This window comes from Neodiprion lecontei, chromosome 2 (genome assembly GCF_021901455.1).
Source record: "Neodiprion lecontei isolate iyNeoLeco1 chromosome 2, iyNeoLeco1.1, whole genome shotgun sequence".
In the NCBI taxonomy this organism is placed as follows: Eukaryota; Metazoa; Arthropoda; class Insecta; order Hymenoptera; family Diprionidae; genus Neodiprion; species Neodiprion lecontei.
The window spans coordinates 43,058,445-43,079,922 of NC_060261.1; the positions used below are offsets into that span (position 1 = coordinate 43,058,445).

The 21,478-nt window shown below is 42.3% G+C and overlaps 1 protein-coding gene and 1 long non-coding RNA gene across 2 annotated transcripts in view; one reads left to right on the plus strand and one right to left on the minus strand.

Annotated features, from left to right (window-relative positions):
- Positions 1–765: 765 nt before the first annotated feature.
- Positions 766–1,765, minus strand: LOC124292855. Its single transcript, XR_006902794.1, has 3 exons — positions 1,588–1,765; positions 1,110–1,424; positions 766–1,020 (listed from the first exon to the last, which is right to left on the minus strand). It is a non-coding gene; the product is annotated as an uncharacterized LOC124292855 (long non-coding RNA).
- Positions 1,766–1,908: 143 nt separating this feature from the next.
- LOC107216507 (cubilin) overlaps positions 1,909–21,478 on the plus strand; it is an 84,275-nt gene continuing 64,705 nt past the window's right edge. Inside the window, exons 1-2 of the mRNA XM_046731083.1 lie at positions 1,909–1,948; positions 2,568–2,656. The gene's annotated coding sequence lies outside the window, so the exon portion shown is untranslated. The remainder of the gene's footprint in view (positions 1,949–2,567; positions 2,657–21,478) is intronic.

The following is a 21,478-nucleotide window of genomic DNA, read 5'->3' on the forward strand; positions in this document are numbered from 1 at the left end:
AATTCCTGCAGGACGCTGAGGCCCGCGGTCAGTTTGCAGGCTCTACTCGTGCGGGTGGGTTTGGATCTTTACGGGTGTTTAATCTCTAATGCGGACACCGGTACGTGAGTCGCTTTGTAAACGCAAATCGTGTAGCTCGCTTCGCAAAATCTCGTGAAAATGTGATATTCTCACACGGTATTTCGGTTTATTATATCCACCCCGGTGTGTGTTCTTTTGCTCGTAGAAACAGGCAACGAATTTTCCTAAGTACAAATTCGTTACGTTTGAAAAGAACACGCCGGAGCGCATTTTCAGCGGGTGAGCTTCGGTGATCAGATTTCTTCTCCTCTTTGCGTTTTTCCACTCTGGAAGCTCCATTCGATTGGAAATCGCTGCTAATTCGAGTGCAGCGGATTATATGGGGTCAAAGCGTTCCCGTGTTAAGGTGCCTGTAATCGATTTTACTCAGCTCCAACTTTGTTCCACGATGCAAGGGGTCAGTGCAGCGAACGTAGCGATCGATGTTGCTCGCTTCATGCACGAAAATATCAAACCGTTTATAACTTGCCCTCGAATAAAGCTCTCTGCAGCCGGTGCTTTGCGGATTATATCGGAAATATTTAGCGAGTCTTCGACGGCACGTAATAATAACTGTGCACGAAGACTGACAGCTGAAGTTAAGTGGAATTCAATTTTATCTCAGAATTTACATTTCCATTTTGTCTTCCGTCAATCTGTTCTTTTATTCTTTTTTTTTTTCTTAGCGAGAGAGGAGAGAGAGAGAGAGAGAGCTGATTTACCGATATTCAAAGCTCTAGGACACTTAATCGATTTTCGGTACCATTTAACACGAAGAGCCAACATCTTATTCTTTCTTTAACCCCGCCTCAGCTTCCCCATTTATCCAAGGGTCCCGGATCTTTCCCTCTTCCCAGAAATACTTGATCTTGCGCGAACTTCCTCCTGCTACAAGCACTCTGAGATAATGACAACGTTAGCGGCGTAGCGCGTCGGCGAGCTGCTATATCGCACTGCGTTCTGCAAAGCATGTAGTTTCATAATTGTTAATTTATAAAAGAACGTGTAGCGAGAAGTGGATGGAATAATGGTATATACGATATACATACTTATGTAGACTTTTGCAAGTCGTATCGATATCCGCTTAAGTTTTCCATAGACAAGCATAGCATTGTTGTATGTATAAATAAAAATCACAGTTTTCGAAATTCTGACACCATTTTTCCACGTCAAGTATTATATATTCTTCATTGTATCTATAAGAATCTGTGTTCTCGAATGCTTCTCGAATCTTTGTCACATGGTGTAATACATAAATGAAATGACGATCTTCCAGATTAACCCTTTCAGTCACACATTATTCAGCTCAATATTTTTGCCTGAATTTTCTTACACGGGGGTTTTCGGGGTCGATGATCATGAATCTGAAGTAACAAAGATCGTGTGGAGTTGTAAATAAACTGTGATAAGGTTGGGTCAAGGAAATTCTTGAGGTGAGACGCTTAGCATCCCACTGTGACTGAAAAACAGCCTCGTATACGCTTTCGAAGCGATAGACCATACAATTTGCTCCCGTAGAATACTTACACAGACGAGTGTCGCTGATTAATTTACAAACATATCTCAGGTCAGATTTCCATCAGTGGTGGTGATCCTTCCTACCCTCCCCCCTCCCTTGCTTTCCTCCGACGTTTTCTCATCCCATCCACATCACAAGCTCCACACACCAACGGTGGAAGTTAACGCCAGCTCGTTCGGAATAGAAGCAAAAACCACGAGTCGTGCCAAGCCCTGATATTGCCTTACTGCTCAGCATAATGTCCCCAATGTCCCACTCATATTTTCCGCTCGCATATAGCTGATGGCCTCAGTCTCCGTTCAGCGACGGATCGGAGCGTTGCGCGAACTTGTACAATGTTTGTTTACTCTTCGGTGCCGAGGCGATCCAGTGAGTGACTAATGATAGCCACTAAGCTAAAAATACGATTCGGTTGAGTCGGTAAAAATTAATCGATTAATCGATTATTTCGTAGTTTTTTGAAACGGTACACTTGGGGACAATGAATCCGGGACGGCTAATTTTTTATACTAGACAGTTATGTTGGCAAAACAGAGAAACCCACAGCGCCATAGTGGTCTGAGCGTGAAACAAACTCAACCTCGATAAACATAATATAACCCATGACCGTCGAATCTAACCTTAGTATACGTGTCAATCCGACAAGTCATTATCCCCGCGGTATTCTAAGGTTAGATTTGACGGTCATGGGTTATGTCAGGTTTCTCTGCGTTGCCAATATAACTGTCTAGTGTAAAAAATTAGCCGTTTCAGATTCATTGTCCCCAAGTGTACATGTAAAAACAAAATTTCGTAGATTTGAGTATGTATTCTTAATCGAGGAAAAGATTTTTGATAATTTACAGTTTCGCTCAAAATATTTTTCAATTTCAGGTGAAAATATTCATTTATCTTTCACTTGTTGTATCAAATGGGTTTGAAAAATAATCGATTATACTCGATTAATCGGGAAATATAATCGATTTAATCAAAAAACGCTTATTTTTAGTCATTCTCATCAGTGACGGTTGTTAGTTTTGTGCATAGTGTCTTTCAGCGCTGTAGGCGTGTGTTTTGAATCTGCAAGCGGGTGGTTGGGTAAGTGAGCTTTGTATTTTGACTTTCGAATATAATATCCTGCGCGCGATTCGCTCGCAGCTTTCGCTGTTCCTCCTGTTGCCACAACCCAACTCGATTCCCGACCTTTTTCTAGGCTCGTGTTTTCGGCAAAGTTTTTCTACTTGTCCAATACGAGTCACATATTTTTAAGATTTCTCTCGAGAATTTGACTGTGGGTAAAAACATTGTTTGCGAGAAAGGATTTTCACTTTTTGAAAGGTTTGAAGGCCGCGTCGTTACTTTCCGGTTCCTACTTCTTCGCTCTTTTTTTTTTTTTCGCCATGATCGGTCTTGTATGTTATTATTTTCTTTCTGCTCTCTTATCGCCGATTCAAACGCAGGCGGTATCTCACCGCGTTGTTTCCTCTATGATTCTACTGGATTTGGTTAGAGATTTATGGTGTGTGAACGGTCTAATCCGCAAATAAACTGCGCTTCTCTTCGCGATACTTAGCTTCTGCAGCAGCCTTAAACAGCGAGGTCGGGCGCTAGAAGCAACACGAACAAACTCAATAATACGTAATGCACGTTTATTTGTTCGTTGTATAGTTTGCTTAAACAAATTGGGGTATCGGCAAAAGGACAGAAGGAATGAAAAAAGCAGAAAACTGAGAATAATTTGCCCTGGAAATTGAAGCGCAATTACAGCAGCTGTATATGTACATCCGTTAGGCGCAAATTGGGTATTCGAAGCAGAATCAAAGTTCCGATATTTAAGGAGAATATATCAATTATATCGCGAACGCGAAAGCGTATGGCTGCAGTTTCATAACCAACGCTGCCGACGTAACGAAGTCTCCTGCGTTTTATAATGTAAATTAATTATATCATAGTGATTTGATTAACGAAACGGAATATTAAATGGAATGGAATGGAATTTAATTAACTGGCCTTAATGCGTACATATTGTCAAGTCTACATAAGTTTGCTACATTTTGCGACCGTGCTGCATATCGTCTGGGCTAATCGTACTCGTTTTATACGCTGCAACGCGAATGAGGAACTGGTGCGTAAAAAGGCTTTTCCTCGCTCGGAGAAAGCACAACAAAGGCAGGCGAAAATAGCCGTGACAATTTATTCGCACGTAGGGTGAAGAAAACAAAGAGAGGGAAAATTGTTTTGCGGACAGGCATGTGATCGTCGGTATAAAATATATATATACATATATATATATGTATATGTATATATATATTTCTGTTTCCGGTGTGAACGTGGCGTGCACGGTCTAACGTAGTGGCGGTCTGCGGTGGACGCATTAATTCGTAAAAATAGCTGCCCTTTCTCCTGAAATAATATTACATATACCACGGAAGAAAGGCCGGCAGGATAAGTGCGAGGTGGATGTGAAGAGAACAAAGAGACTCGCGAGCCGACCGCCAAAAGACGAATGGCGGAGCAAGAAGTTGTAGTGCCTCTTTGTTTTCCCAAAGAACGGTGGCTTCCACCCTTTGCTTCGTCCTTGCCGAGATCCTGGACCCGAAATCTCGCCCCCAGACGTTTCTGTCGTTACACGTGTGCAATTACTCTCCTAAGAATCGAGGACTCGCTAATTGGTAGAAATTTCATACGAACCCTCGTAACTTTCCTGCGAAAACCATGAAGTCATTTACTCTATTCAGCAAAGGAGGTGAAACCGGAGACTCGTGTATATGAGCATAGCTCAATTTCTGAGAAAATTTAATAGCATCTCTGGTAAGAGTTATGGTCCCGATATCGCTGCCATCTATTGAGGATATCAAACAAATTTTCTTAATCAATCTGAAAGGTTTACAAAAGAATATTGATTTTTGCCTGAAAGTATTTTACCCAACCCTTTGAGTCGCACATTATTGTGCCGAGTCAACTTTTCTAAGAAGATAGCATTCCACGGTTTTTGAGGTCACGGATTAAGAAACTAACATCATGTTTCAAAAATTCAAGATGGCGGGTGAAAAGTCCAAATTTGATCGAATGCGGTGAAAAAAGTCGCTGATTGGATTCGCTATACCGAATTTTCAAAATCTGATTTCAGATTAGTAATCACCGACCCCAAAAACCCCTGGACTGAGTTTTTTCTCCGGATTCGATCGTATTTGAAATTTTCGTCCGCGGTATCGGATCTGCCATTTTGAATTTTTTAAATCCGATTTCAGATTCGTACTTTGACTCAAAGGATTAAAGTCCCCCTCTTCTTCCGCACCTCGCGGAGAATATTTTGGTTAAAATTCCTTACAGTATTATCGAAGAATAGAAAATATATTTCTGAGAAGTATTTCTTTCCGGATGAAATGGCAATATCCGTATCATTTTCTCGGGGATATCGCATGTCGAAAAAGCGGAAGTGTAAACAAGGAGAAAGTCGCGCGTCGTTTTGGTCGGTCTCGGTACTTGGGCCGTCGGTTCGCCGTTATTCCGGGCAGGCAGCGTTTCGTCGTCATTGGCCATTGAATAACCCTTTCTATATATAAGGAGGCGGGTATAAGCTGGGAGAAAGAAGAAAGCCGGTACCGCCTCGCTGATTACTTCCGGAGATAAGATTTCTCCGGCACCTTAATAGTCACACCTATAGGTATACGCCGCCCTTAAGCCCAGAGCATAGAACGACCATACTTTCCTCGGCGAGAATCTGTTTTCTCTTCCCGTCGGTCTAACGTTTTGTTCCTGATTCTAGCCGCCCGAAATAACAGCTAAGTATCCCGAGGGAGACGCAAGCCTGGCTCTTTTTCGCCTCACCTTAGCTTCGCCCGAGTAGCGTAGCTCGTTTTTCAACCCTCGGCTGCGACGAACCGATAAAAGGGGATATCACCCGGGTGTCGCAAAGATAATTTCGGAAGAGAAAAGCGAACCGTATACCGTCAACGCGCAATTTTTTCCTTCTCGCCTTCGAAGTTTCAAAAATATTCAGCTCCGAAGAACAGGGTCGGTAAGGAAGGGGGCATGCGGCTATATACGAGTGGGTGGGACTGATGTATTCCGAATTTGAGAAGTTCCGAATATATGTCGGTGGCGGAACCTCAAGTGAAGAAATCAAACTTTGACGAAACAGCAAAGTTTCGAATGGTCCGAAACCTAACGCTCAAAGTTCCGAAAGGGCGTAACTCGGACAAGTCAAGGTTCCGAAAGTGCGAAAGTGAGAAAAATTAAAAATCCGAAACGTCGAAATTCCGAATGATCGAAGATTCTCAGTTCCGTGAATTACTAAACTTTGCTCTATCGGAGCTTGAATTTTCGGTATCTTGAATTTCGGAACTTTGATCCTTCGGATTTCCGACCATTCAAAATTTTGTCGTTTCGTCGACGTTCGATTTCTCTTCTTCAAGTTTCGTGACAAGATAACTCGGAATCAGGTGCTTTCGGAACTTTTCAATTTCGCAACTTCAACCCCGTTCCTCACAAATCTCGTCGAAAATGCGATCGGGCCATCTTGTCTTTAACGTCTGTTTTCGAGCAGCGAGGATTTTCGCGATGTTGGATATTAATGCGAATTCGCGGGATCTGCGGAGGCACGGAGTAGACTAAAAAAAGACAAAAATCTCGAGCAATAGTCCAGGGCGCGAAAGCTCTGCAGCACGGCAGTGTTCCCCCTGGAAATCTCATCCGACGGATCAACGCTTGCATTTATAAAAGGCATTTCTTTTTCTTTCTTATCTTGTTTGTGCCGGCTTTGTTTCCTTTTCTTTCCCATTTCCCCCGGGCTTCATTCGTCTCTATTCACTCCGCTGCAGCCTCTCTTCCAGCTTCCCGAACTCCGGGAATTCCGCCCTCGCCTGGATGGTATACATTACGGGACTGTAAGGCAACCGGCGAACAGGGAGAAAAATATTTTCCATTATACACAGGAGACCGCCGATCCTGCACCTATTATGCGTCTATCAGCCGGCGTGCCTTCTTCCTTTCCATAATGCTCTTTTTCCGCGCTCCGTATAGCTACAGCCTTCGAGATTACGTAATTGCAGCATTCATCGCCCCGTCCGGGGTCTGAAAATCGTGCCATGAAATCGCGAGTCCTTCCTGGGTAGAGAAACGTCATGCAAGATAATTCTCCGAGATGAAAATTTAGCTTCGGGAAGCGAATTATTGTTGTTACTTAAATTTATAGCCGACGCTAAGGTCAAGAGAGGCCAAATTGCAGACTCACTTCGGATTACGGAACATACCCGGGGAGGTTGGAATCCGTTAAACACCTGAGCGCACAACGCCAGCTGAAAGTGTAAGGTTTCCTCGAGGAATCGTTGGGGTCCTCCGGACGCCGATTTAAGACGGACCGGGGCCGGAATAATCGAACAGCACTCGAGACAAATAAATAAGCGATTGCCGCGAGAATACACCGAGCCGCCTCGACTCCTGCGGCAGAAAAGCTCGGCGCGAGCTTTTATCTGCGAATGTCGGTAATTTGCCTCGATGGCTCTCACTTTCGAACTCAAGGTCTCGAAAGGAGTCCTCCGCGCATCGGTACCCAGATACATTATAGGTGTGGGACCGCGTATCCGAAAACCGTGGGAAGGCGGGGACGGCGTAGAATAAATATAAAGAAGAATCTTGCAGGGGCGTGAAGAGGACGAAGAGACCTTTTTTTAGGGGAAAAGATGAAATGCCCAGAGTCAGCCGGCTTTGTGCGGGCGGGCGGACAGGCAGGCCGACTTGCCGGGTGGATGGGTGGGTCCGCTTTTCGTGCGGGGGAGGCTGCGGTAACTTACAGCCATTTCCATTAAGAGGCACGATTTCGAGGATTTATTAGAGCCGCGTGGTGTGGCGTGTCGGGGTGAACCGCGTACCGGGGACAGCGACCGGCGTCCCCGTCACCGAGGTAAAAAATCGCCGGAATTTAAAACGAGAGAAGAATAAAACCGAAACAAGTATCCAAAAATTTTTATTAAGGCAAGGTTTGGGGAGGCGTTGAAGTTTCGAATTTTTTGCTGGCGAAACTCAAAGTAAAGAAATCAAACTTTGACGAAATATCAAAGTTTCGAAATGACCGAAATCCGACGCTCAAAGTTCCGAAAATGAGAAAATAAGAAAATTAAAAAATTTGAAACATCGAAATTCTGAATGATCGGAAATTTTCAGTTGTGCGAACTTCTGGGTTGGTGAAATTGTACGAGTTTGATCTTTCTTTGTTTTCGATTTTCGATATTTTCACGTTCGGAAACCTGGTCGCTCGGATTTTTGGTTTTTCTAATTTTTCACACCCACTCGTCGAGTAAACTACGCTGAGTGAGTGCATGTTAACTTTCGGAATTTTACTTTATTGTAACTTGAATTTTCGAAATCTTGCATTTCGGAACTTTGCGTCGTCGGGTTTCTAGCCGTTCGAAACCTTGTAGTTTCGTAAAATTTTCATCTCCTTACTGCAAGTTTCGCCACAAAATGACTTGAAATTAGACGCTTTCGGAACTTTTCAAATTCGGAACTTCAGACTCACCCCCAAGGTTTGATATTAGGACAAGATTCTCTGATAGTTCGTTACTCGAAACGGATACCTATTTAACCTTGAAATTTTGCCGAATTTCCCAACGTCGCCCATAAGTCGGATCACGAGGGCAAAGAACCGTGCAGCAAAGGCGCGAACGAATCTCTCGCGAACCTAACGAAGTTCGTGTTTGTTTAGGAATGAGGGTCAAAGATTGGACAAACAATCCGCGGCATCTGTGAACCCACTGTATCTTTTTCATCGTCTGTTTGTTCCGGCTTCCCACCTTCGCTCGCGTGATATAGGCAGACATATGAGAATATACCATATATATAAGACTAGCCACGTTTCGCGAGATGATACAAACAAATATATATATATCGATATTATCGATGCAATGTATGATACATGGGTATAGATTAGGGTGTATCGAAAAACCACGTTTCTTCCAATTTCTACACGGAAACTAGTGTAGAAAATTTCGGTCTTGACAAAAGAATGAATTGGTTTCAAGGAGAACATTTTTGGTTGATATTTTTAGCCTTAGCAAACGGTTTTAAATTTCGGAATTTCCTTAACACAGCCAAGTATTCTTTTCTACAGTTTTTTTATCTGACGCACACTGTATGGAAAAGTGACATTCAAGGCAATAATAACAGTGCGTAAAATCGAATTTTGCGCACAGTATTGCAAAAAACTGTCTTCAATTCTCCACCGAGTTATTTCCTCTCTTCCTCTCTCTCTCTCTCTCTAGGTATGTAGGTATATGTCTTGTATGTATATGTATATGTACACATAAGACAAGGTAAACGTCAACGACGTCGTCGCGGCATCGATTTTCAACGCTTCTCACGTCCGACCGGCTCTCCAGCCACTCACTCCAGTGACGCAATTGTTTTCGGTGAAGAATTCGAACCCCGAAGCTAGAAGTTATTGGTTTTAATCTTTCCACGGCTTGGCAAGAGTTACGGCGAATCGCTCGCGCTGGTTTTTCGCAAGTACTTTAAACTTCTTTCCTAGCCGATTTTCAGGGCACGGTATAAGACGAGGGTAATAACGGGGCCGCGGAAAGGGAGGAAAAGGGGGCGAGGCGAGGTCGCTGCTGCTTCGAAAGTGATTAAAAAATATCCAACATTTTATCTTCATTCCGACCTTTTATCCCGGCGGGGCATGATTTTGCACTTATAAATTCCGTTCGTGGTTATGTAAACGGCAATGAAAAAACAAAATGAAAAGAAGACGTGAAAGAAAAAGAGAGCATAGAGCGTTACGAACGGTAAAGATTATAAAAGTTATGGAAAAATGTGGGTACATGCAGATGTGCGTATAATAAATACGTATATATTGTGATAATAAAGAATTAGTTATCGCTGTATGGATCGTAAATTTTAACTGAGAAACTAAAACTTAAAGAAAAAAAATTAATAAATGTAACGAAGAAGAAAACGAGAACGTGGAAAAGTTTTATCCCGTTTTTTCACCAGATTGTTACTCAACTTTGTACATTTCAATTATTCTACACCAAGTTCTGTATAATTGTTTGTTTATTTTTTTTTTTTTTTTTGCTACCGTGCCTTTTTTTCTTCTTCTCTTCTTTTTTCTACTCATAATTTTTCTCTCGTTTTGGTCGCCGGCGGCTCATAATTCAGCTCCTCGCGATAAAGTCGCCCGGCTGAATTATACTCGTACACGTACATTGTATATTGTATGTACTTACGTAGAACATACGTGTGTGTATTAAAATACACGCATTGGGTATGTGTGCGATAATTCTATGACCTATAGTACTATTATTATACAAAATGTCAAAGAGTACGAGGAGCATCGAAGAACGATTCTCCAAGACAGGTGTATTTCCATGAATGACTGCCTATAACTTACGTTATATTCGCGTTTATCGCCTTGATGTTTCAGAGCAAGAAGGTGATGGAAAACTGAAACTCTACTAGCGGTGAAATACCTCAGCTTATAGACGGACGCGTCTGACGTGTTCAGCGATTTGTGGGTGAATTGGATATTCGCAATTTTCCCGTAGGAAATAAATTTCGCAACTAGGGCAATAAAATTTCGTCAAGTGTAATTAACTTTGCATAATATTTTACACCAAGTTTCCGTTATTCCGCACTTACTTTTTTTCTATTCAAACAATTTATATTATATCGGTTATATTATCGTTATTCTTCTTATTATCATCATCGATAATTTTCTTTTTTTTTTTTTTTTTTTCTACAGAAATTGCTTTGCAATCAGAATATTAATACTTTGGCAAGCGTTACCGAGAAGAGGAGATTAATCTTCATTTGACGAGATTAATTGTGCAAATATTGATATTTCCAACCCCCCGCCCCCAAGGTATAGGTATACCATCCGTGCGAGATTATAAAGCCTGGGGAAAGTCTCTCCATCGTCTCGCTCTCTCCTCCCTCTCCTCTCCCCCCTCCCCCACCCTTTCCTCTTTTTTTACGGTGGTAACGTTTATAAAGGGGGAGGTCGGATCTCTTGGTGAACCTGAAGCAAAAAACGGAAAAACAGGCAGAAAAAACGGGAGGAGAAACTAAGCCAGCCCACTTTAGCGGAAACGAGGTTCTACCGTGTTTTTCATCCGTGTTCGCCCTGTTTTCCTTGCGAAGAGGGGTCGAATTGCAGCAGCGGGAAATCCTTGAGCGCAAAAATCAGCGGCTCCGAAACGCCGTCGGAGTGTTATCTAACTCTAACGAATTTCCCACAATTTCTAACTCGTTTCACTTAACCCAACCCGAGCTTACCTGGGAACTGTTTGTACAGTATAAGGAATTCAATTATCCTGAGGAGAGGAAAAAATTCGTGCTACACGGTGATTGCGATTGATCTCTGGTATTTTATAAATTCTTCCCTCCCCCCTGCAACAATTTTTCGTTCCGACTTGGAAGAACGAACAAATTTCAGCTGTACCGCTGCAGTTTTTATCGTTTGAAAATCTTATCGAATCGTATGATTTGTTCGAAACGTGGGGAGATGTTGAAATTAATCGTGTATAATAATAATACAAAGTTTGCGCATAAATTCGCAATGTGCACAAGGCCTTACAGCCGGGCGTCTGCAGGCGAAAAATCGCATCGCGGAGCAATTAGTAGGAAATGTAAGCACCGACGGAAAATATTATGAAATTAAGCCCTGGCCGGGTGGATGATGGTTGGAGGACTGGGGGCGGTAGTCTGGAAAAGTTTTAATTAAAAATGATTGTTGCCCCCCCCCCCCCCCCGCCCACCCTTCATTACATAATAAAACAGGTATTAAAAATACACGTATATACGTTATTATGCCACAACGGCGAGGTGAAAAGTATAACTTTTGGAATAGAGGAAAGCACAAGAGAGAGAGAGAGAGAGGAAGCGTGAGATAATCACGGCTGGTGCGGAGAAGAATGTTCGCCAATTACTCGAACCTCGAAGAGCTACGCGTACGTGAAAAGTTAATTTTCCACGATGAAAAATTCAGCCTCCGTTCTGACGCGGGACGAGAAAAATATGATATCTGCGAGCCGCACCTGCTGTCATTCGCCGAGTGAAACCGGCGAAACGGGGCATAAAGATGGCTCTGTCTCTTATCGGCAGCGCTGGTGAAAGGACAGGTGTGGGTGCGGGTCGTAAAACGTAGGCGATACAAATCTGCGGAGGAAAATTCAACCGTCGACTCCGAGGCACGTAGACGCGGCGTCGAAAATTAAAGCTAAACCCTGCACCCGCCACTCGGAAGCTTCGCGAGCTTGCGGATCGCGCGTGAAAACCCCTGCAGAAACATTGCATAAACATTGCCGTGGTTCGGTCGCTTTTCTTTCTTTCTCACTGCTCCTATGCTCCATACTAGGTGATAAAATTCGAACCTCGAAGCTAAAAGAGCCTCTCGAGCTTCGAGCACGCGATGCGCGAGGAAATTGCGCGAGACTGATATCAACGCTGTTTCAGGCAACAACAGAGCTTTCCCATTCGCGGGGCTGAGAACAACCCAAGATTCAATTTTCACATATTTCGAATTCAACTGTGCCGAACCATTTTCATTCAACGATTCTTATAATCGCTCACTCAATTCGGCCAATTCAAGTTCTCTGACTATAATCTGGTTTCGAATTACTTGCAATATTCCAGAGGAACATTATAACTTCAAGCATTCTCCTCGCGGGTCATTGGCTCGATCGGATTTACCGATTTATATTATCATCGTTGCGCGGAGCGAAAACAACGACGTAGTTTTCAGAAGCGATTTTACTTGTACGCATCTCGCCATATTTTACATCATTATTATTATTATTATTGTTGTTGTCGTCGTCGTCGATAGATTAACCTTTTTCTAATCAAAAACACAATGATTATAAAGTTTCTAATGGCAAGTGTCCTCCGGTTTTAAATTAATTTTTATTCATAACTTTTGTTTCAGTAAAAATATATGTATATTACATAAACAATTGTGGAAATTTTTTGTATTCAACACGCGCTTCTTTATTTCATTTCAACCTTCCGCATCTCTGCAATACCTACCTATGATAATTAATATTGTTGTTTGAATCGAATGCTTCAATCAGTTCAATGCAGGTCATTCATTCTCCATCTCTCTTTTCATCGTTGCGGCTCAGAATCAAACGAACTACAACACAACCAAATAGTGACAAGTAGCTCTTTGGCGATGAAATTTAGCCCGCTTCGCGGTATATCTTGAGCGTACTTCGAACAAGGTTCGTAATTTCTCTAACACGTTTTCACGAATCAATAAGTTGCCCGGATCCCTACTCGATCACCCGCCCAAAGATCTATATCGATCCCACCATCGATGGTGAACTTGGACGAGTTGGAACGGGGCGTGAGGAACAGGTGCCGAGGTGTGTATAAAGGACAGGCGTTAGGGTGTCTTGGGAAATTTGAGGGAAGAAGGAAAGACGGCTGTACCTACTAGCCGGGCTTCGTCCCGAAAATCAATCGAGACACCGATGGGTCTGTTCCTTTCAGATCTTAAGTAAAAGTTCCGAAGGAAAATTGCACGTGTCAATGCTTTCAGAAATACGCTAAAATGCGTTTAACGCTGAGCGATTAACGTACTGGCGAAACGGGGCTGGAATTGAGGCAGTTCGTATTTTAAAGCTGGAAACTGTGGAAAACAAGGGTTTGGCGGGGCAAATCAATCGCCTGCTTCACAAGGGGTTTCACGATACGTGTCAGAGGGGGGCCGGCGGCTTACGCCGTTTATTCAAAATTAAATCGAATCAAATGAAATTGAGATTCGTTGAATACAAATCGTACCGTTAATACGAATATCCACCGCCACCGCAGAACGCTGCACTTCTCGTTTTATTTCCACTTTTATTCCTGGCACCGAAATACCCGAATCCGGATTCAATTCCTCGACTACTGTGATTCCACGATTCTCAACCCACCTCACGTTGTTTTCTTTTTCGGTTTTATGTTATTCACGTTTATCTCGATGCTACCGGCTGCGTGACTTCTTCTACAATTTTACTAATTTTAAAGCATAAATTCGTAATCAGAGATGCATTGTACGTTTTGAACCGTACAGGTTTTCGAATAACGTTTATTAAACTCGACGTGACTCGCAGTTTTTTGAAACGTTGCGCACGAAATCAAAATTTCGTAAATTTCCGTACGCAGTCTTAATAGCGGAAAATTTTTCTCATAATTTATAGTTCCATTAAAAATATTTTTCAATTTCAGGTGAAAATATTCGTTCATCTTTCACTTGTTAATCAAATAGTTACTCATTGTTAGTAAGTAAGACAACGATAAGAACTGATACTCTAATCACATAAATTGATATCGCATTGCGTAGTTCGTGGGTGTGAAAAGCAAAAACTGATTGCGAGGAAAAATACTCAATTATACTCCGTAAATCGGGAAAAATTAACCGAAATTCGATGATTTTTGGTAATTCTTAAGCTTCGCGCCAGATCCATTTGCGAAGCTCCGTCATCCAGACGCGGCGTCGTTTCTCTAGTTTCCTTGGCCTGATCGTCGGCAGCCGGACTTCTCGAACTCTGCAACACCCGAATGCATCCCGAATGTACTCGTATCTTTAGTCCGAGACTCACCCCCTCGCCGAGAGAGGGGATGATCAATGGGCGTTAATATCGAGGTTTCCCGGAGGGTTCGCGCCACGTGGGGCACCTGCAGCCCGTGGGGACAAAACTGGAGTCGCTCCTGCAGGATCTATGGGCTGGGGCTTGTTTTGCGATGGGTATATGTACGCAGCTCCTCTAGTTTCTCGGGTAAAGTGGAGGGAGGAAGAAGCCGGACCGTATAATAAATTTCACCATACCCAGCTTATTGCTATTCAACGCAAACGGCAAACTCTTCGCGTAATGAAACCGCAGCTTCGACCGAAATCGAGGAGGGGTTTTGGCCGAAAAAGAAAGCCTTGAAATGCTGCTCTGGCTATCGTCTTTTTTTCATACCAGGATGTAGAAAAAAGTGATCCATTCTGTTGGTAATTTTATAACTTTCTTCTATTTCATCCATTCTTCAGCCTTCAAACTGAGCAACGAATTTTTCCCAGAAAATATATTCAGTGACTTTGAAAAAAATATATCTCCCGTATCGTTATGGCTCGAAAGTGGTACGGAAACTTTTCCATATTAAGTATCTAGACTTGCCCCGGGTATCGTTTCAATCGCCCTTAAAAATCTGTCGATGAAAAAAGTTTACCAATTAGCGGGAAAAAAAGCTTTGCGAAATCGAATTCGGGAAAAAAAGTTACCATCCGAATTATTACGAATTCTCCAATCAATGCAGGTGATCGTTTAAATTTTTTCTATAAATTCAGATTCTTCGGATTTATTCTGCGCAGGTTTATTACGTATAATAAGCCCACTTTGCTTTTCGTTGAAGCCTATTTATTTCTCTGGAAAAGCACGGTACGATTCCGTTAAAAAAACCTCACCACGCCGACCTTTTCTAAATTGAAAGAAGAGAATTGGTACGTGTATGCCAATAAATTCTTCAATATCTTCGGGGGTTATTTTATTTCTGGCAAAAACGTCCACATCGTACGATTTATTACAGCATTTAGCGCGGTAAACTCTTTGGTTAAAAATGATCGAGGGGGAGTGGCGTTATATTTTAATCCCCATAATTCCTCCGTGGTTTCGTGAATCTTCCGGGAAGAGGGAAGGTCGAGAGGGAGGTTGGCTGGGAGGTTTGATTGGGGAAAGTTGTAGGTACCGTAATATAGTCACCCACCGAGCTAGGATAGCGTTATGAGAGCCGGGCTTGCGGGAGCTTGCGGAGACTTGCAGGGTCGAGTTTATCAGCGAGCAAAGTTTCGGGTTGTGCGTCGTCGCCGTTGGAGGGCGGTCATGAAATTCGGCATAATCTTTAGAGTTTCACGGATGGCAGGGCGGAGGGGGGGGGGGGGGGTGGGGGAGGGGGACGAGAAGAGACAAATTGCTATGGCCGAACTTTTTGCGAACGTTCCGAGCCGTCAACGCTAGCTGCTCTTCAATGCGCTGGCTGATATGCGACGATAGAATGATCCTTATTTAGGGTCTTGACGAATTTTTTTTGCCCCATCCCCCAAATCAACTACAAATAATTCAAAAACAATTGCTACGGTTATTTTATCGCACATCGAGTGCGTAGGTGCAAAGAAGAAAATTAAAAAAAAAAAAAATACAAATAAAAAAGGAAAAAAAGTTCTCCCGCAAGAAAAAGACAAAGAGGAGAGAAAATTTCATCGCGTCCTCCTTCATCCGGGTGATAAAACTTTGTGTGTATGGAAAATTGCCGGGGATAAATTACGGGGTAATAAAAGCGGCCCTTTTATAACTTGCGGGTGAATTTATGAATCCAAGTGTATAATAACGTGTAATATACAGTCGAAAGTGAAAGGATCTTCTTGTTTTTTTCTTTTCTCGTTTCATAAAACAACACCAGGTGTATTTTTTCAAAGTAACTGATTAAAACGAACTTTTTCTTGGAATACACGATTTATTGCGCGTGGCTCTCGCACGTTTGTGTGTTTTATTTATTTATTTTTCTTGCCGCCCTCTGCATGTGTATAAATTTCAAATACTGGAATTGCATAAAGTGTAAATATTCGGAATTTCTGGAAATATCGCGGCAATTTCCACCTTGACTTTAATACTTAAACCTAGATACCGGCGCAAACTCTATAAATATTCTTAAAGTTTCACTCCTCGAACTGCTGCAGGAACTAAAAAAGTACCGGATGCTACGCGTATAGGTATACGTATAAGTACGTATATACTTTATATCTAAACTCCCCGATAAAACGGTATAAAGAGACTATTGAAAAGCCTTGGAAACTTGGCTACTTGTGCAGCAGTAACTAATGGCATAAAATAACTTCGAAATAGTCGATTGGTGTACGTGAGGCTAGAGCTTCGCCCCGAGTCCTTGCTGGAACTCCACGGTCCGTTATATAACATAACGTCTTGTACACGCTACTGCATCTTCTCGATTTTTGATTAAATCGATTATTTTTCCTCTCATTCGATTTTTGTTTTTTACTCCCATGAACTTTGCATTGCAATATTAATTTATGTGATCAAAGTATCAATTATTATCATTTTCCTACTCGCTAAGTACCTGTTCGATGCAATAATGGAAAGATAAATGAATATTTTCACCTGAAAATGAAAAATATTTTGAATGAAACTATGAATTATCAAAAAACTTTTCCGCTATTAAGACAACGTACTGAAATTTACCAAATTTTGATTTCACATGTACAGTTTCAAAAAACTGCGAAACAATCGATTAATCGATTAATTTTCACCGATGCAATCGAGTCGTGTTCGATTATTTATTTGGACTCGATTAATCGATGCATCAATTATTTTCAGCTTATTGTTAGTAGCCATCGCTTATTATCTCTTGCATCCGGCTAATCAGAGCATCGGGCCCTTGTATTTGCGTAATGTAATTATTTCCTTCAATCATTGCCGTAGGAAATAAATACCCGACGTAAAAAGTGTGAAATCGTTAAATTCCTCTGGCGCGAAGCGCCAATAATGTTGTGCAAAAAATAACCACGTCGCAACGGTATTTTGCCGTAGATATTTTAGCCGCCATTCGCGTTCGCGTTACACACTCACCCACTTATCTTTTAATTTCCGCTACACGGTCGACGTGAAATTGGTATTTTTCCCATTCCTCCCATTTCGTTTCATTATTTTTTCAATCTCAATACAGTGAGTATGTCCGGAAATACGAAGATTAGAAAAAACACAGTGTCACTGACATTTAATTCGGTGAAATAAAGAAGAAAAACTTCTTCTTTCCCTGTTCTTCGGCGTAAATAATTCAAAGCGTTACACAAATCGAATTTCTATAATTTCTTCAACACCTGATACTTGCACTCCTAATATATAGGTACTATAGGTTGTACACACCAATACACATGTGTATATAGCTACTCTCGATCCTCGTAGCGCATGAACGTTGTAACTTTTCACTGTAGTAAACGGTAAACAAAGTTTGGAAAAATAATGGTCACTCCACGGCCGTTAAACCTGAGAAAGCGAAGTGGAGAGCGATCGATTCGCTGAAAGTGGACGTATAGGGCAGATCGAGAAAAAGAGAGAGAGAAAAAGAGGGGGGGGGGGGGGGGGGGATAAAAAGCACAAAATTTCGTACAAACAAATGAAATAAATATCTATCTTCACTCGAGCGAGTGAAGCCAAGCGAACGTAACGCTGGGAGTGAATAATTTTCATTTTTTACCTACGTGTAGGTACAATCGTACAACGTGATAGTGGCTTAGGTAGGTGCCGGTATATTCGAGTAAGGTTAAGGGTCTCCTCGGAGGTTCGTAGTCGTCTAGATCCGCCGTTGCAGAGTGGGACAACCTCTCTTCCCAGCTGCTGCCTCCGCCCCACGCCCCAGGAGCTTAATTAATAAAGCCCCTAGCCCAGGCTTGCCCTCCGCCCCCCTCGGCCCTCGCCCTTCCCGGTTCTTGCCCTGTTCTTCCCTCGCGTCTCCCCGTCTCCTTTCCATCCCTCTACAGGTATCCTCGAGAGCGCCTCTTCGGGAAAAAGAAAGAGAGAGAGAGAGAGAGAGAGTCTCGCCTCTCCATTGTTGAACAACTTTTAATTTTTATCGCGTGACCTCGCGTTATTTGTTGAGAATTATGTTTCACCCTTGTAACATTGTTATTCCTTTATTGTATCATCTAGTTTTTTCATTAACATTGGATCGTTTGCACGGGTTGTCTCATATTCGATTCTTCTCTTTAAAGAAACTTTCGTCGTTTATACTTGAAGCCCTTTTATTAGATGACAAAAAAAAAAAGGTCAACAATCGAAGTTTGAAAGGTTTTTTCAATATCTTTTCGATCGCTGCATGTCGGTTTTCGTTCAAATGTAAATCCCAATCGGTATGCAAAAAACTCGGAGAACACGAGAGTTGAATCAAACCAGATACACATTATATACACACATACAAGGAGCACGAAATTAAATTATGTTTTTGTTTGTTTACTTCAATTTTCTTGAGACTTGTGTACAGATGTATATACATATATTATATCTGTATAATCAATTTCGTTTTCAAATGATAAATACAGAGTAACGCGCAGCAGTTACAACGATCTTCCGCCGTTGTTATACATACAAAGAAATTATTAATTCCAGGCGTCAGCTGACTAATTTTAATAAAATACCTACCCCGAAGAGTTTTCCTCCAGACCGCACCGGCTGACTTCTACCGGACCTTTTCTACTCCGCAGCGGCAATATTTCAACGTCTCTGACGGCATTGTTTGCTGCTGCTGTTATACCTCATACCTTCTTGTTGCAGCTCGGGGGGAGAGCACAATTCGCATAATAGCTGGAACACAACGGTTTATATATATAGGTATATATATTTATACCTACATATAAATACGTATACGTGTGTAGTATTCCCCTTGGCTCTATAGCTCTATAGCTCCATAGTTCTATACACGGACCTCTTTGTTCTTGGCCGGGAGTTTTACACCCCGTGAAAAGAACCTTAGGCGGGATTCTTTCACGCCGGTTGAGTCTCGCTGTTTTCCAAACTTTTCTACCCTCGTACACTGATGCAGGTTTCTTTCGTGGATTCTTCTTCGTTAATTGTTTCTTGTACTATTCTTGCTTTTTTCTCTCATTTAGGTATACCGCTTTCGCGAATCTAAATGGTCGTTATACTTTTTAAAGCCGTGTCTTTTACGTCGCGCAATTACCATTTCAAATTCGTCCTCGACAAATTATCGACGCTGCTTAAAAAATATACAAGTTTTTCTCGTATATTATTTTTCAACCGCACAATATTTCCAATTACGATGATGCGATGGTGTAACGATATATTTTACGTCACTGCGGCGTCGAGTCAAAAACTGGAAATTCGCAAAATTTCGGACCATCGAAAGATCGAAGTGATGCATTTCAGTGAATTTATAACACGTTCGATTCTTCACTGCACCACGCGTGTTAAATTGATGTTGCACTCGGTGAAAGTTTCGAAAGCGAAAAATTACGAATCATTTTGCGACGATTCCAAAATTAACAAACACGAAAGAAAAAAAAAAAAAAAAAAATACCGTAATTATCAATACAGAAATGTCTGAGTCACGCAAATAATACGTGGATTCCGGTAAGCTGGAGGAAAGATCGATATAATTTTAAATATAAGAATCCCCAATGCTCTTGACTTTCGCTGGCTGGTTGTACCTACGCACACATGTAACGGCACGAAAGGGCTGCGCGGTATGATTTATGGGGGTGAAACTGGCCCGCAACAATTTTTCAAATAGTTTTGGACTGTCGAGACGGCGAGCCGCGCCGTCGTGAGTCTGAAGACGGAAACGTCGAACAATTTTTCACCAATATCGTATACAAGATGTATGGCGTATCGTCGAGGCGGCGTAACGCGTTTCCTCCATCCCCCGGTCGGCATAAATCCCCATTCCGGAGATTTTCGTCTCGGTGAAAAATACCCGAAATACGAGGGACCCAAATACACATTCGTCGAGGGTTCGCGCCTCTCGTTCATAGCCACATATTCATCCAAGTTCTTCGGCACAATGCGAAAATATAAACGCAGCGCACAGTACAACCCGTTGTGGCTAATCTCCGATCGCGTGGGGTGCTTGACATGTATTTACACGACGTAGCGAAAGTTTCCATTATTTTCACCGAAATCCGATTGTCCTGGGGATGTAAATCCACCCGCTCAACTCTGAAAAATCCCTCCTCGCCAAGGAGTGAGGAACAAAAAAAGTACGTAATATATCTACACCACGTATACTCCGCAGTAAAAGTTCCCTTAAAATTATACGGCGGGTTTTACTCACTCTGTTTACCTAACGTACATATTTTGTAGCTTCTGGGTCTGGACAGACCGTAAAAAGCGAAGCGAAATTTTTGGCAGAACACTTTCGTCGTTGGTTCCAAAGACTATCCGTCAAACCCTTCGCAAATGTGTTGGTTTGTGCATATAAAGCGCGTCGCGGAGATAATGCATGCAAACCTTCGTGAAAATGGAATTTTTTTTTCACTCTAGTTGAAAGCACAATTTTGGAATCATCTACGAGTGTTGAAATATTGAAAATTAACTCTGCTACACGTGTAACGTAAAAATCATCTGTAATTTCAATTGAAAATGAGTTTCAAACATTTTTCTGTATTAAACGACGTGAGGTTTTGAATGAAAAATACTTTACCTTGAGGAAAAAATACGTGAAAAGAAAATCAGCCTGATCCGAGGAAATAAATGACCGAGCGAACAGACAGCAGTCAATTATCGATGGTATTCCACCCCCATAAGTTGGCGAATTAAATTTGTAGCGGAGAAAAGGGTACCGTAGGGTATAATAAAATAGGTCTGCATAGCTATCCGAAAAACTCCATTCGAATCCGGCATCCCGCGGCGCTGATCCAGAGATCCCTGCAGGGTTTTTCCCCAGGGACCGAAGTGTGCAGGGAGTGTGCTAACCCCAATAAATTAATTGGCGAATGGGTAAATTACACGGTGGGTTTATTTTTTCATCCTTCTTCCGTTCCTCTTCCACATCCTCCTCTAATTCTTTGCGGGGGAAAAAACCGCTGCAGCAAGCACGGGATGGCTGGTGGGATAAGGGGGGGATTTGCTACTGCAGAGCTTAAGTTGGCTCGGATGACGGTGGCAGCAGCCCGGCACTGTGGAACTCAGCTACCTAATTGCGACTACCAATTTGTCACGTAGACAAATGGTGCCTCATCAGGCTAGGACCGGAGTGCGAGTTAAAGTCTCCTAGCCGCGTTTCTTGAGTCGCTTTACTCCGGATAAATTCCTCCTATTCGACTTTCTGTACCACGATCTTGCTGCAATTTCACACCGTATCTAACGATGTCTGAGTCTCGAGAAGGAGAACGGCGAGTTACCGCGTGCATCTGTAGTCCAGAGACAAAAG